At 39.4% G+C, this 15,152-nt stretch overlaps 1 protein-coding gene across 3 annotated transcripts in view; it reads left to right on the top strand.

Moving 5' to 3' along the window:
* The window catches only part of CREB5 (cAMP responsive element binding protein 5), a 612,896-nt gene that overhangs the window by 573,623 nt on the left and 24,121 nt on the right, over positions 1–15,152 (top strand). The window lies entirely within an intron of this gene.

Raw genomic sequence — 15,152 nt, forward strand, 5'->3', positions numbered from 1 at the left:
TGGAGGAACTGGACTGGCCTGCACAGAGTCCTGACCTCAACCCGATAGAACACATTTGTAATGAAGGAGAGCGGAGACAGCGAGCCAGGGCATCTCATCCACATCAGTGCCTGACCTCACACATGCAGCTCTGGAAGAATGGTCAAACATCCCCATAGACACACTCCTAAACCTTGTGGACAGCCTTCCCAGAAGAGTTGAAGCTGTTATAGCTTCAAAGGGTGGGCCAACTCAATATTGAACCCTACACACTAAGCCTGGCATGCCATTAAAGTTAATGTGTGTGTAAAGGCAGGGATCCCAATACTTTTGGTAATATAATATAATATATATATATATATATATATATATATATATATACAGTGGTGTGAAAAAGTGTTTGCCCCCTTCCTCATTTCCTGTTCCTTTGCATGTTTGTCACACTTAAGTGTTTCGGAACATCAAACCAATTTAAACAATAGTCAAGGACAACACAAGTAAACACAAAATGCAATTTGTAAATGAAGGTGTTTATTATTAAAGGTGAAAAAAAATCCAAACCATCATGGCCCTGTGTGAAAAAGTGATTGCCCCCTAAACCTAATAACTGGTTGGGCCACCCTTAGCAGCAACAACTGCAACCAAGCGTTTGCGATAACGTGCAATGAGGCTTTTACAGCGTCCTGGAGGAATTTTGGCCCACTCATCTTTGCAGAATTGTCCTAATTCAGTTACATTAGAGGGTTATCGAGCATGAACGGCCTTTTTAAGGTCATACCACAACATCTCAATAGGATTCAGGTCAGGACTTTGGCTAGGCCACTCCAAAGTCTTCATTTTGTTTTTCTTCAGCCATTCGGTGGTGGACTTGCTGGTGTGTTTAGGATCATTGTCCTGCTGCAGAACCCAAGTTCGTTTCAGCTTGAGTACACGAACAGATGGTCGGACATTCTCCTTCAGGATCTCTTGGTAGACAGCAGAATTCATAGTTCCTTTTATCACGGCAAGTCTTCCAGGTCCTGAAGCAGCAAAACAGCCCCAGACCATCACACTACCACCACCATATTTTACTGTTGGTATAATGTTCTTTTTATGAAATGCAGTGTTCCTTCTACGCCAGATATACTTGGACACACACCTTCCAAAGAGTTCCACTTTTGTCTCATCGGTCCACAGAATGTTGTCCCAAAAGTCTTGGGGATCATCAAGATGTGTTGTGGAGAAATTGAGACGAGCTTTGATGTTCTTTTTGCTCAGCAGTGGTTTTCTCCTTGGAACTCTGCCATGCAGGCCATTTTTGCCCAGTCTTTTCCTGATGGTGGAGGCATGAACGCTGACCTTAACTGAGGCAAGTGAGGCCTGCAGTTCCTTGGACGTTGTTGTGGGGTCTTTTGTGACCTCTTGGATGAGTCGTCGCTGCGCTCTTGGGGTAATTTTGGGCGGCCGGCCACTCCTGGGAAGGTTCACCACTGTTCCATGTCTTCGCCATTTGTGGAGAATGGCTCTCACTGTGGTTCGCTGGATTCCCAAAGCTTTGGAAATGGCTTTATAACCCTTTCCAGACTGATAGATCTCAATTACTTTCTTTCTCAATTGTTCCTGAATTTCTTTGGGTCTCGGCATGATGTGTAGCTTTTAAGGATCTTCTGGTGGACTTTACTGTGTCAAGCAGCTCCTATTTAAGTGATGCCTTGATTGTGAACAGGTGTGGCAATAATCAGGCCTGGGTGTGGCTAGAGAAATTGAACTCAGGTGTGGACAACCACAGTTATAGTATGTTTTAACAAGGGGGGCAATCACTTTTTCACACAGGGCCATGATGGTTTGGATTTTTTTTCACCTTTAATAATAAACACCTTCATTTACAAATTGCATTTTGTGTTTACTTGTGTTGTCCTTGACTATTGTTTAAATTGGTTTGATGTTCCGAAACACTTAAGTGTGACAAACATGCAAAGGAACAGGAAATGAGGAAGGGGGCAAACACTTTTTCACACCACTGTATATATATATATATATACACAAGTTTTTGGACCTCTTGACATTTTTTGAAAATAGAAAAAAATAATAATAAACATTAACCCAAACAGTTGCTACACTGTTAAAAACAAAATGAATCTATGGAATACTCGTACTGGGCTGTTATGTAAAACATTTTGGGGGGGAGGGGGGGCATGGCTTAAAGCCGTAATAAACCCAAAAGCAAACACTTATTATGTTGCAGCTTACCAATTCCTAGATGTGATGGCTGTATTAGTTACCTTTTTAGGCTTTCTTCTTTTTTCATCTGATGATCCAGCCGGCAATTCTGTTTTATTTTTCAAAAGCACAAGCTCTCCAGCTCTACAGCAGAATGTATCAGTTTACATGGATGAGACAAACCACTGACAGGGGTGATTAAAATGATCAGATTTTATCTATACATGCAAAACTTTCCCTAAAGAGAAAAAAACTGTTTGCTGTAACTGCTTATAAAGTGTGAGCTGGAGTTTGGCTTCAATTTGTTAGGTTAGATCTGCTAATACATTTAACACTACTCCCCTAAGACTGCCAGTGCTGCTGCCTGCTGTGCCTCTTGTGCTCATTCCTCCAGAGTTTTGTCTCACTAATACAGGAGGTGTGTAACTGGCCAGATCACCAGGTGAAAATAGAGGGAAAAAAGCCAAAGAAAAGAAAACTGATGCAGCCAGCACATCTATAATGATTGGTAAGATGCAATATAATACATCGTTGGTTTGGGGTTTAATACCACTTTAAAGGTAATAACATAGCTGTTTTAATACACAGTATATTTTAAGAGAGAACAGCTCCCTTGTACTGCAGATGATGTATTATGGCAATGCTTTCATCGCTACTTTGGGCAGCTGGAGTCTGTGTGAAGGGGCCTTTGGATTTACATCAACAAAAGCTACACCTAGCAATCAGTTTTGTTTAATGGCATCATGCAACGATAAGTATTTGGAAGTTAAAATATTGGGGTTGATTTACTAAAACTGGAGAGTGTCAAACCTGAAGAAGCTTTGCATGGTAGTCAATCAGCTTCTATCTTCAGCTTCTTCGATTAAGCTTTTACCAAAAATGCAAAATTGGTTGGTGTTTTAGCAAAAAAGCCTAAAACACCTAAATCTGTTGATCAAATCATGCTAGGCAGTCTTATTAACCTACAAATTCTGGATGGACCCTCTGCACACTGCTATACACTCTTTCCAGCAACTATGCAATGAAAAACAGTTCACATATATTGCAATACATGTTTAAATGCTGACCAACTACGTCAAAGTAATCCCTCTTATGGCCAGTCCTACACTGCTCTGCCACTGCAAACGCTACAGTGGATACTATGCCAACCTGGAGCATAAAGACACAAGGTGGGGGAGAGTGACTAGGTTGAGATCTGGTCACTGACTTGCGTTACAACAGAGAAAAGATATACCTGTGCTCAGCTTGTATTGTATTTGAACTATCAGGTGCTAAAGGGGTGTGACCACATATTAACATTACAAGTTCTGGATGGACCCTCTGCACACTGCTACACCCTTTCCACTTCTTTGCCCGAATTTGTAAAATAGTGTAGACTTTAGTTTGCTGAATGCAAAAATAAATCTTTAGTTCCTGGGATGAACGGCAACATATTTAGTCAAAAAAACTTTTTAGTGCTGCTGTGGATGTACATACTCTTCTGAACTTAAAAAGATCTTTTAGAAACAGGCCTCTTCTTTCTTCCAGAAAGTATTAATTTTAGTACACAGTACTTTTGTTTGTAAATAGTCATCTCTGGGGGCTAAGACGGCCAATTTTTTTTGTAAAAATGGGTCTCTACTTTTCCCTAAAGTGGTTCTAAAGGCTAAAGGTTTTTACCTTCATGAATTCTATGCATGCATGTGTGCAGCAGGCTCACCCCCCCTCCAATCCAGCAATGTTCACAATAGCCTTGGTTGTCCCAAGACTCTCCCTCCTTATTGAATGGGACAGCAGAGGCAGCCCATTGGCTCCCGCTGCTCTCAATCACAGCCAGTGAGCCATTGAGAAGTGAGCCGGGGGGTGGGGCCGAGTTTTAATACACTTTATGATAGACAGGACATCATCAGAACAACGAACCATGTCATACTGCCAAATTGGTTTAAAACTAAGATTAAAGTGATTGTAAGGCCTCCTTTTTTTTTCTTAAAATAAACACATGTTATACTTACCTGCTGCATGCAATGGTATTGCACAGATTGACCCCTTACTACCCTTTCTGGAGCCCTGCAGGCATTCTCTGCTCTGTCTCTCCTGAGTAAGCAGTGTCCTCGGGGGTCACCTGTGCTGGCATGCTCCTGAGAAAGGCTGCATATGTCTATAGACACACACAGTGTGGCTCAGCTATAGACCTTGCTCCCTCTTCACAGTATTTGACTCAAGAGCAGCAGGTGCCAATGGCTCTCACTGTTGCCTGAGTCTCCTGTGAGAAAAGAAAGGGAAGGGAGTAGACCTGCAGCCAGGTACAGCACTAGACCGCTGAATGGTGTGGGTAAGTGTTTTTGGGGAGGGACTTTAGAACCACTTTAAATGTCGTAGGGTGGTACGATCAAAGCCCAGACCTCAATTCAATTGAAGATCTATGGCAAGATTTGAAAATTGCTGTTCAGTCGCAGTTTTGAATCATTGTGACATATCTAGAGCAATATAGCATAGACAAATTAGCAAAAGGTAGTTCTTCCATGTGTGAATAGCTAGGCAAACAACACATCTGTGCAAAATACTTTGCATCAGTGTTAAGTATGTGGTATAGAGCAAATTATTAAAACTTCAATTTCATTTTCCTCAATATGTAATAAGAGGTGCTTATCTTATACTTTGTATTTTTACACTTTGGTAAAACACTGGCTGTATGTCTATTTTTTCTTAGATATGTAAATAAGATGGCTTATTTTCATATGGGGAGCACTATGTTAGTTGTCTCTGAAAACAAAGAAAGAATAGAATAACTCCTACTACACACAGCATGTTGCATATTAAAACTTTACCTTAAAAATAAAAAAGTTTGCCTAAAAAATAAAATTTTCAACTTTCAAATTCATTCCAAAAGCTCTTTTACTTTTGAGTAGCATGGATAAAGCACCAGTGTTACACAGGTGTGTGCTTCAAGGACATGTCTATTTGCAGCCAGTGGAAACTAAAAAAATGAAAACTAAACATGATTAGTGACAGATCTTTCCAAGTTATTTGTACACCTTACATCCACTTTACACCCTACAGTAGTTGGCCTCCTGTATTATATTTGTTCTTCTTTTTTACTATTGAGCATTTTAACTATATTAGATATTAAAAACCAACGGCACTTTGAATGTACAGTTTTGGTTGAGCACCTGTGGGATGAATCACATATGCTTATATCTCTAAGTGACTAAAAGATGGTGACATCCTCCCAAAACAGTTTTCATCCCAGTGCATGATTACAGTCCCGAGGTTATGGTGTAAAATGTTGCCAATTAATTCCCCACTATTCCCTAAAAAAATTGAATAGAGCAAGAAAAGATCACACTCCCTGTCTGGTTTTTACTTTTATCCGGGATATTGCCATCCGAGATCAAGCACTGGAGAGGGTGATGTCACAGTCCTTTTGGCAAGATACTGGAGCCCTGAGTATTCCATAAATTGAAGGAAGATGCTCCAGCACAATGTTCTTCTTTGGAGAACTGGAATCCTTGGCATTCCCGTAGTCCCACTGAAAGCATTGTAACATCACCTAGACACAGTGGCCAGAAGCCAGGGATAAGGTAAATATATATATATATTTTTTTTTTTTACAGCATTACTGCAATGAATGGGGGAATCACATTTTTTCCCCCTACCTATTAAAATGCATACAAGCACAATAAACACCAAATAATCTTGATTTACTAAGGGAGTAGAAACGTTCCGCTTTGCAAAGCAAATGCTCACAGCTTAGTAAATAAGATGAATATGTGTTCACTTTTAATACCTAATCGTGTGCAAGGGAAATTAAAGTAAGCAGCCCCTACTCATTTATTAAATCAACTTCACTGTGTCCTATTAATAATTAAAAACTGTCTTGTCTGCAAAGTAAATTTCTGGTGGATTACTAATTTATAGTAAGGATGAGCTGAACACCCCCCGGTTCAGTTCGCACCAGAACATGAGAACAGGCAAAAAATTTGGGCGAATTTACGAACACCGTTAGTCTATGTTTGGAGACCAGAGTCCTGGCCCAGGGGACATATATCAATGCAAAGAAAAGTTTTAAAAATGGCAGTTTTTTCGGTAGCAGTGATTTTAATAATGCTTAAAGTGAAACAATGAAAATAAAATATTCTTTAAATATCGTGCCTGGGAGTGTCTATAGTATGCCTGTAAAGTGGCTCAGTTTTCCCGTGTTTAGCACAGTACCACAGCAAAATTATATTTCTAAACGAAAAAAGTCATTTAAAACTGATCACAGCTATAATGAATTGTTGGTTCTCGGCAATATATATTAAACGCATTGAAAACAATGGCATGGGTTCCCCCTCAGTCCATTGTCGCCCTTTGGGTCTGGTATGAATATTAAGGGGAACCTCGAACCAAAATCTTTAAAAAAAATTGCGTGGGGGTCCCCCCAAAAACCATACCAAGCCTTTTAGGTCTCATATGGAAATTAAGGGGAACCCAAATATGAAAAATTGCACAGGGCCCCCCTCAAGATGCATACCATACCCTTATCTGAGCATGCAACCTGGCAGGCCACAGGAAAATAGGGGAGGCGAGAGAGCGCCCCTCTCCTGAACCATACCAGGCCACATGCCCTCAACATGGGGCGAATGCTTTGGGGTTCCCAAAGCACCTTGTCCCCATGTTGATGGGGACAAGGGCCTCATCCCCACAACCCTGGCCAGGTGGTTGTGGGGGTCTGCGGGCGGGGGGCTTATCAGAATCTGGAAGTCCCCTTTACCAAGGGGACCGCCATATCCCGGCCTCCCCCCTATATGAATTGGTAATGGGTACATTGTACCCCTACCATTTCACAAAAAAAGTGTCAAAAATAGTAAAAAAGACAGGAGACACTTTGGGACAAGTCCTTTATTAAAAGATAAAAATGTTCCGCAATGTAAATCCATCTCACCCCGCCGCCAAGCTGAAAAAAGCCGTGACGCTTCTTCTCTGTGATAGCTGTTATATAGCTGAGGGCAGGGCCACCCGGTGACATAAATGGGTGACCCCGCCCCCGACGCCACGTGATGTGAAACTTAAATTTTTTTGAACATTTCATCAATTTTTTAATGGTTAATTGGGTCAAATCTTTCTATTGCAGTGACAAGAAATGTAGAAAGAGCAAGATGAACATTTTTTCTTGCACTGTTTTCATTTGGGAAAGTCCATTTATTCCAAATCAAGTTTTAAAAGCAAATAAAATGTGGAATTACTTTCGCATGACATTCATCATCAAATCAAGTGCACTGATCAGAATTTTCCTACACATGTTTGTATGAACATTTGTTCTTAATTCTACTAGCCTACTAAATCTAGTTTATGGCCAGCTTAATTTAGAGGTGTTAGATCTTCTTTGCCATTCCAATCTTCAGGAGAGTATGACTGTTGGCTGATCACTGTGGTTGATAAAACAGAAAATGAAATGTGAATCTGGTACAGTGTTCACAAAAATGTATGTACCATCTTTCTAAAGGAAAACAATAGTTTTCAGCCAAAAACAGATTTGATTACTAATTCCAATTTTTGACGTCAAGAGACAGCAATTACAATCCCAATTACCTTATTTTCCCTTAAGTAACCATTGCAGGGAAACAGAAGAGTGCTTTTAGATGTAGCTGCTCGTGTCTAGGGTGCACTTGTCTGGGACTATGGTCTTCTATAAGTGTAAAAAAAAAAGGTGTTTAAATCAGCCTCATAAATGTTCATCTGTGTAGTAAATACATTAAGTAGGAAAACTTTTTTTTGGCTAAAGTTCTAGTCAGACAGCAGATGTGTTACAAACAAGGCTGCAGACACATAAATTACAGACTTCTGAAGTCTCAAGAAATTTCTGCTGCACTCTATGTACAAATTAACAGACTGTCTTTTATGTGACAGCCTCGCTGAAATGTTCAAATTTGCTGTTTGAGCCTATTCATTTGCAGAGCTCATTACGAATAAAGATAAAAATCTGAACAGCAGTTACAGGTGCGGATTTCAGCTAAACAGACTGTCCAACAGACATGTATTTAAGTGGAGAGAAAAAGCAGTTTATAGGTGATGATAGGCATTAGTGCTTTTTATTTATATAATTGTAGTACTAGTGTTTTAATTTGCATTTATATGTTTTAACCCCACTCTTTTTGTGCATGTGGTAGTGCCAGCTTTAACTTTTTTTTTTTCAAAAATGTAAAAGTAATCCCCTTAAAAAGAGGTGTCCACTTCTGGCAGGAAAGTATAAAATCACACATTTTGAGGCAGGCTAGAGCCACTGGCTGAGGGTTACTGTGCACAGCACTTAGATCAGCCAATCAGCATTGATCTCAGGAAACAGACTTCTTCGCGCTGGCAGAACTCCATTTCTTAAAGTGAAGTTCAAATCTTGTGGAGTAAAATAAAATCCCCTCTAAGTGAACTATACACTTCACAAGGATTTTAGCAAATGTTTTTGCATAGTCATACAGCAGGTTCTGAAGAAACTGTTACCCCCAAACCCAAAAACCTCAAACTGATTTTTGAATGGGAATGTCTACCTACAAGATAATCACCTGGTGCAATCTCACTGCTGTTGGTAAATGCTGCAGTGTCTGCATCTCTTTAGTCGAGGATGATCCCTAAGCTGGCCATATACTGATAGTTTTAGTTGGTTCAGCAGGGACTAACCAAAATGCAACCAGTGTGTAGCTGTCCCCACTCAACAGAAGTAGACAGATTGATCAACTTCTGTTGAAGTCTGTTGGAAATATGTTCTCACTTAATAGATAGAGCCAACCACTGGTGTGTGCAGTTGTCAAAATAAAATAATCAAAGAAAAAAACTAACATTATATGGCCAGCTTTAAAGAGAATGTCCTCAAAATGTCAACATCTTCTGCTATGAATGTCTGAAATGTGACAAACCCCAGGGAGAGGTAATAGAGCAATTATACAAACAAAAAAAATGATTTCTGATGGTGTTATGTACACCAATGTTACCCCAAAAATGGTCATTATTTTTCCCTTAAGATTGGTTAAGCAAAAATGTATGTGAAAATCTGTTGGTGCCTTGTGCTTGGATAATCATGCTTGATCCCGCATATCTATGGGTACCTACAGAAGAGGGGTATGTGCTACAGATTTTCTGACTCCTCTCAGAAGGCACTGCCCCCGCCCCCGCCTCTCCTTCTGTTCTGCTCCAAGAATTACCCAAAAGGGGGTTAAGTAATTCCAAAATTCTAAATTTTGTGCTTTGATTCTGCCCCATGCTAGCTGCCAGCTGACACCTCAGGCCCATGAGAGCATTAGGCTCTAAAACTATTTACTCTGTTATTTGGGATTTTATTGTATCAAACAAAAGAGCCCAAATATTTTGTTTTGGGTACTGCAATGAGTGGTTAAGTACCTCTGTCTAGTCCTTATTGCTGTCTGTATTGCTGTGGAATTCGCTATTTGCCCTGCCGTCTATTGACACTGTGAGAGAGACTCCAAAATATTGAGTTACCATGGAATAGAAATAGAGGAGATATTTCCATTTGGGCACTTGTTTTGATGACAACTAAGAGATTATTTACCTCACTTTGGAGAAATGTATTCTCACTGCATGTTGTGTCTCTAGGACAAAAAGTAAGGGACATTTCCCCAATGGGACACAGGTGAGGTTTTACCTTTTCCTTACTCTTACTCCTTACTCTTAAAAGCTAATAAAAAGTTTTATCTTTAGACACTTTAACATTAGAGGGACTATAAATACCAAATATCTTATAGGTCAGAAATACCCACCCAGATACCAATAAGCGAAATGTGGCTGTCAATTACCTTTGGCATGTACATCCTGTAAGCATGTGCTCAATATCTCTCTGTTTAAACACCTGCAGAGCTTTTGAGTTACAAGTATGAAACCAAGCCCAGGTTTCATAAAAAAATTAACAGAGAATTGGGTGTTTTGTGAATGTGGTTTTTTATAGTGTGGCTTGCTAATCTAGGGACATTCAAATATAGAGCATCTCAAACTGATGTCAGAAGCAAGTTGCATTTGCCCATCAACACAACCCCAAAGTCTGTCGACATAGGCCCTTAGGCTGTTTTTAGATTTTGATCTCTCTGAGCTTAGTCAATCAAAAAGCTCCATTTAAAATTTCCCTTACCAGAGGCTCCCTGTCAAGAATAATTGAGGTGACAGTAGCCATGCTTTTGAAAGTTTTCCATGTGCTCAGACCTGTATAACACAGAGAAATGCGTCTTCAATTAGAACTGCACAATACCAGCAACATATTGGATTTAAATATTTAGACACAAATATAATTTTTAATAATGCAGCGTGAGACGAGATACTATGAATATCCAGTTACAAACATTTGACAGTTTTTACATAATATTGGCCATTTGTCAAGTTAACTCTAATGTGGATAGCGTATTTAATTCATTAAGAGTTAAGAATCTTAACACAATAAATTGACAAAATATATACTTCAATTGCCCATTAATGGGAAAAGCAAATTCATGTTTACTTATTTCATATGCAAATGATTAGATATTTGCAGTAAATATTAAAACTTAACTCCTTTAGTAAGTAAGCCCAATTGTCTTGCTTCAATGATAAGTTCTAATTTTTATAAAACTTTACTATGCCTAAAGGATGCCTCAGTATATTATAAAACATTATTAACTGGAGAAAAAAATAGCTTACTTTTGAAGATATTTCTGTAGGCCAAGAATGGCATCCCTGAAACCTGGCCAGAATACATCAAGTGAAAGAGATCAATCACATCATGCACAGAATCTAGGACATGAGAACAATTTAACATAGCACCAGCATCTAAGGAATTCTCCAGCATCTAAGGAGTAATAATAATAATAATAATACATTTTATTTATAGCGCACTTTCCATCAAAAGACCTCAAAGTGCTACATAGTTACAATAAAAACAAACAAATAACTTAATTTAAAAAACATTTGCTAAAAAGAAAAGTCTTCAACCCCTTTTTAAAACTTTCAGTAGACTGAGAAACCCTCAAACTATGAGGCAAAGCATTCCACAAACGTGGGGCAGCAGCACAAAAAGCCCTATCTCCCATGGTTTTCAATCTAGTTTTTGGAATCTCTAGACAATTCAAATTAGTTGAGCGAAGGGAACAAGGTAAATTTTGTAATCTAAAGCCGCGTACACACGGGCGGACTGTCTGTCCAACTTAGTCTGCTGAAACACATTTCAGCGGACAGTCCGCTCGTGTGTGGGCTTCAGCGGACTTTTTCAGCGAACAGTCTGGCGGACTAAGTCTTTCGGAATTTCCGTAATACAGTCCGGCCAACTTTGGTTTCAGCGGACAGTCCGCTCGTGAGTAGGCAAGTTGGACGGACTAAGTATGGCGCATGCTCAGAAAGGATTTACACGGCGAAAGGTTGCATTGCAGTGTATTGGACGTCGTATTTCTAGTCCCGTCGTACGTGCTGTACACGTCATCGCGCAAGCTTTCAGCGGACTGTTTGTTCATCGTGTGTGGTCAAGTCCGTTCATTCGAAAGTAGGACGGACTGTCTGTCGGATTGTCTGACGGACTTAGTTGGCCAGACAGTCCGCCCGTGTGTACGCGGCTTAAGAAGTTCCTTAAGATAAGGTGGAGCTTGTCCATGTATGCATTGATGGACAAGAAGAGAGACCTTATACTCAATCCTAGCAGAAACCGGGAGCAAATAAAGAGATTTAAGAATTGGAGTGATATGCTCATGCTTCCGCACTCTCATTAGGATCCTTGCTGCAGAGTTTTGAATATACTGTAACTTCTGCATGCTCTTTCTCGGAATCCCAATGAGAAGTGTGTTGCAATAATCCAGCCTAGAGGAGACAAAGGCATGAACCAACCTTTCAGCATCAGAAAAAGAAAGGATAGGACGAAGTTTAGAGATATTACGAAGGTGGTAGAAAGTAGTCTTGCATACTTGATTTATATGAGCTTCAAAGGTGAGTTGGGAATCCATTTTTACACCAAGATTAGTGACTGCGGACGAAACTGGAATTTTAGAGCCTGAAAAGGCAATACTTGTTATCAGCGATGATTTAATCTGTTGAGACGTTCCAATCATAATAAACTCAGTTTTGGAGCTATTTAGTTGCAAGAAATCTTGTTCCATCCCCTCCTTTATCTCCTCCAGACAGGCGGTAAGGACTGAAAGGGGTGACTGCACTGAAGGAGTTTCAGCTGCAGCTTTTACATAAAGCTGAGTATCGTCAGCATAATAATGGAAGGAAATATTATAGCGATTTATAATATGGCCCAAGGGAGTAAGATAAAGAAAAAATAGAATCGGGCCAAGCACTGACCCTTGGGGAACTCCGCAGGTAACCACATGCGGTTTAGATTTAAAATGACCCAGTGTAGTTTGTTCAATCCTATCTGTAAGATATGACTCAAACCAGCTGAAGGCTAAATTGTTTAGTCCGACATTATAACGAAGACTATCTAAAAGAATGCCATGATCGACAGTATCGAACGCAGCTGACAAATCCAAAATAATAAGTAAAGATGGAGAGCCGGCATCAGATGACATAAGAAGATCATTTGTAACTCGAACAAGAGCGGTCTCCGTACTATGAGCAAAACGAAAGCCTGATTGAAATTTTTCAAAAAGGCTGTTATGCTTGAGATGATCCTGAAGATGGCTTGCAACTGCTTTCTCAAGTACCTTAGATAAAAAGGGAAGATTAGAAATAGGCCTATAATTAGAAAGGACTTCTGGATCAAAAGTGGATTTTTTAAGCAATGGTCTAATAACAGCACTTTTTAAAATGGAAGGAACACGGCCAGTTCGAAAAGAGTAATTTACAACAGCAGTAATCAAAGGACTTAAAACTGAAACATGAGTTTTTACCAGTGGAGTTGGAAAAGGATCCAAGGAACAGGTAGAGAGCTTCATTCGCTTAACAATACCCTGGACCTCTTCCAACGACACCTCTGGTAAATTATCCAATTGTTGGGGCACAAAACAGTTTAAACGGACAGTTTGAGCCAAAGGAACAGACAGAGAAGAACGGATATGATCAATCTTGGATCTAAAAAAAAAAAAAAAGTACTCTCCCTCTGACATACAACTGCATATGGACAGCCCGCTGTTCCTGCCCTGTCACAGTAGAGATTGAAATCAGTGGCCGTTGTGACAGGGGAGGAAGAGTGCACTGCACATGTATGATTGTATGTCAAAAGGACAGCATTCTTTCCTTAAATGCTGGTTTCACACCCAATGTCATAGATTCTGTGCAAGATGAACTGGATTTTTCTCAGTGGAAGTTTTCTAGCCAGGCAACAAGGAAGCCACCCTTGACCTACAAGAATACTGTTTAAAATAAGCAAATGTTTTCTCTATTGAGAAATTATTTATAAAATACCCAGGTCCCTTTATTGTGTAGTAAATTTACATACAACTAACCCTTTAACACCATCTGTGATCATTTATAACCTCTATATCCACTTCATCAGGTACCACACTTTTTATTACAAAGTTTTTCACTCCTTCGAGTATATCTAAAGCCAAAACTTTTTTTTTTTTTTTGTGGACAAAGTATTGAAGTGTTGGAAGCCCTGTCAGGTTTGTTTTGCTAAACAAGAGGAGGTGTGAAGCTCTAGATTGCTGGTTGTGTGGATCAATTTATTTATCAGACAGATCTGTAAGGAGTACCAACTGTGGGTGATGGATGTCTCATGTAGACTGATGTGTGGTGAGGAAAGTGTACAACTCACCTGTTAGATTGCTGCCTAAACTATTGTTTGTAATAACTCCTTTAATATAAATCATTCATACTCCACCAAGTTAATTCCATGTTGCTTAAGTTAAACATCCAGAATCTCTTTCTGAAGTTCTTTTTGCCCCTGCTGAAAGGAACCTGAAATGCATTGACTGTAACTGAATATGGCTTTTAATACAGCTGATTTACTGGACTTCAAAATCAAGTCAAAAAATAATGGTAGATTGAAAAGTTTTCAACTGACACCAGAACATGGGATGAGGGGAAAATTTCCAAATGGGACACCTGTTCCAGTGACAACTGTCTAAGATGATAGTTCCCCATTCTTTTGAGAAATTTTCTCTCATTGCTCTTGTGTATCCAGGACAGGAGATGGGAAACTTCCCGAAGGTACATAGACACCAGAAAAAAAGGCAATGGGGGTTATTTACGAAAGGTAAATCCACTTTGCTCTGAAAGTGCACTTGGAAGTGCAGTTGCTGTAGATCCGAGGGGGACATGCAAGGAAAATAAAAAAACAGCATTTTTAGCTTGCACATGATTGGATGATAAAATCAGCAGAGCTTCCCCTCATTTCATATCTACCCCTTAGATTTACAGCGACTGCACTTCCAAGTGCACTTGTAGTGCAAATTGGGTTTGCCTTTCGTAAATAACCCCCATTGTTTCTAACTGTTCCCTATGCTATCCAAAACTAAAAAAAAAAAAAGAAAGTATTGGCTTCAGATATACTGTACATTAAATATGGCTAGATTTTGAGTGTGTATAATTGTGAGATTTTTTATGTGTTTGTTGAGAAGATCAGAGTGCAGAGCCATTCCAGGTGCTGAGAAAATGACAATTCATGAGAAATACAGATTCATTACAATTACATAAACATTAGTCTAATTACCCCTTAAGATGGAGCCATATATGGACAGCTTTAGCCTTCTAAACCATACTGAAAAATGACAGTTGCCATCCAGTTGTTATGAACAACTCCTCAACCCATAATTGGCAGTTTTTATATGTCAGTAGATCAGACCCCATTTGTCATTGTTCTGGTGCAGATCAATAATGTCAATCCTTCCATGAGCAATACAAAGTGATGACTGAAATCATGTAAACCATGAAAAGGAGCATTGTGTTTCACTTTCCCGAATCAATAAAACAAAGTTTTATCTTTAAAGCGTACATTAACATATATATATAAAAATATACTCAAGCTATGTATTTATTAAAAAAAAGTAACGTGTAAGTCCAATAATTTCTGGACAGTGCTCTGAAGCAATCAGGGCTCTTTGCTGTTA

This window comes from Lithobates pipiens, unplaced genomic scaffold, assembly GCF_037356315.1.
Source record: "Lithobates pipiens isolate NorthernLeopardFrog02 unplaced genomic scaffold, aLitPip1_a1.2 Scaffold_19, whole genome shotgun sequence".
NCBI classification, from domain to species: Eukaryota; Metazoa; Chordata; class Amphibia; order Anura; family Ranidae; genus Lithobates; species Lithobates pipiens.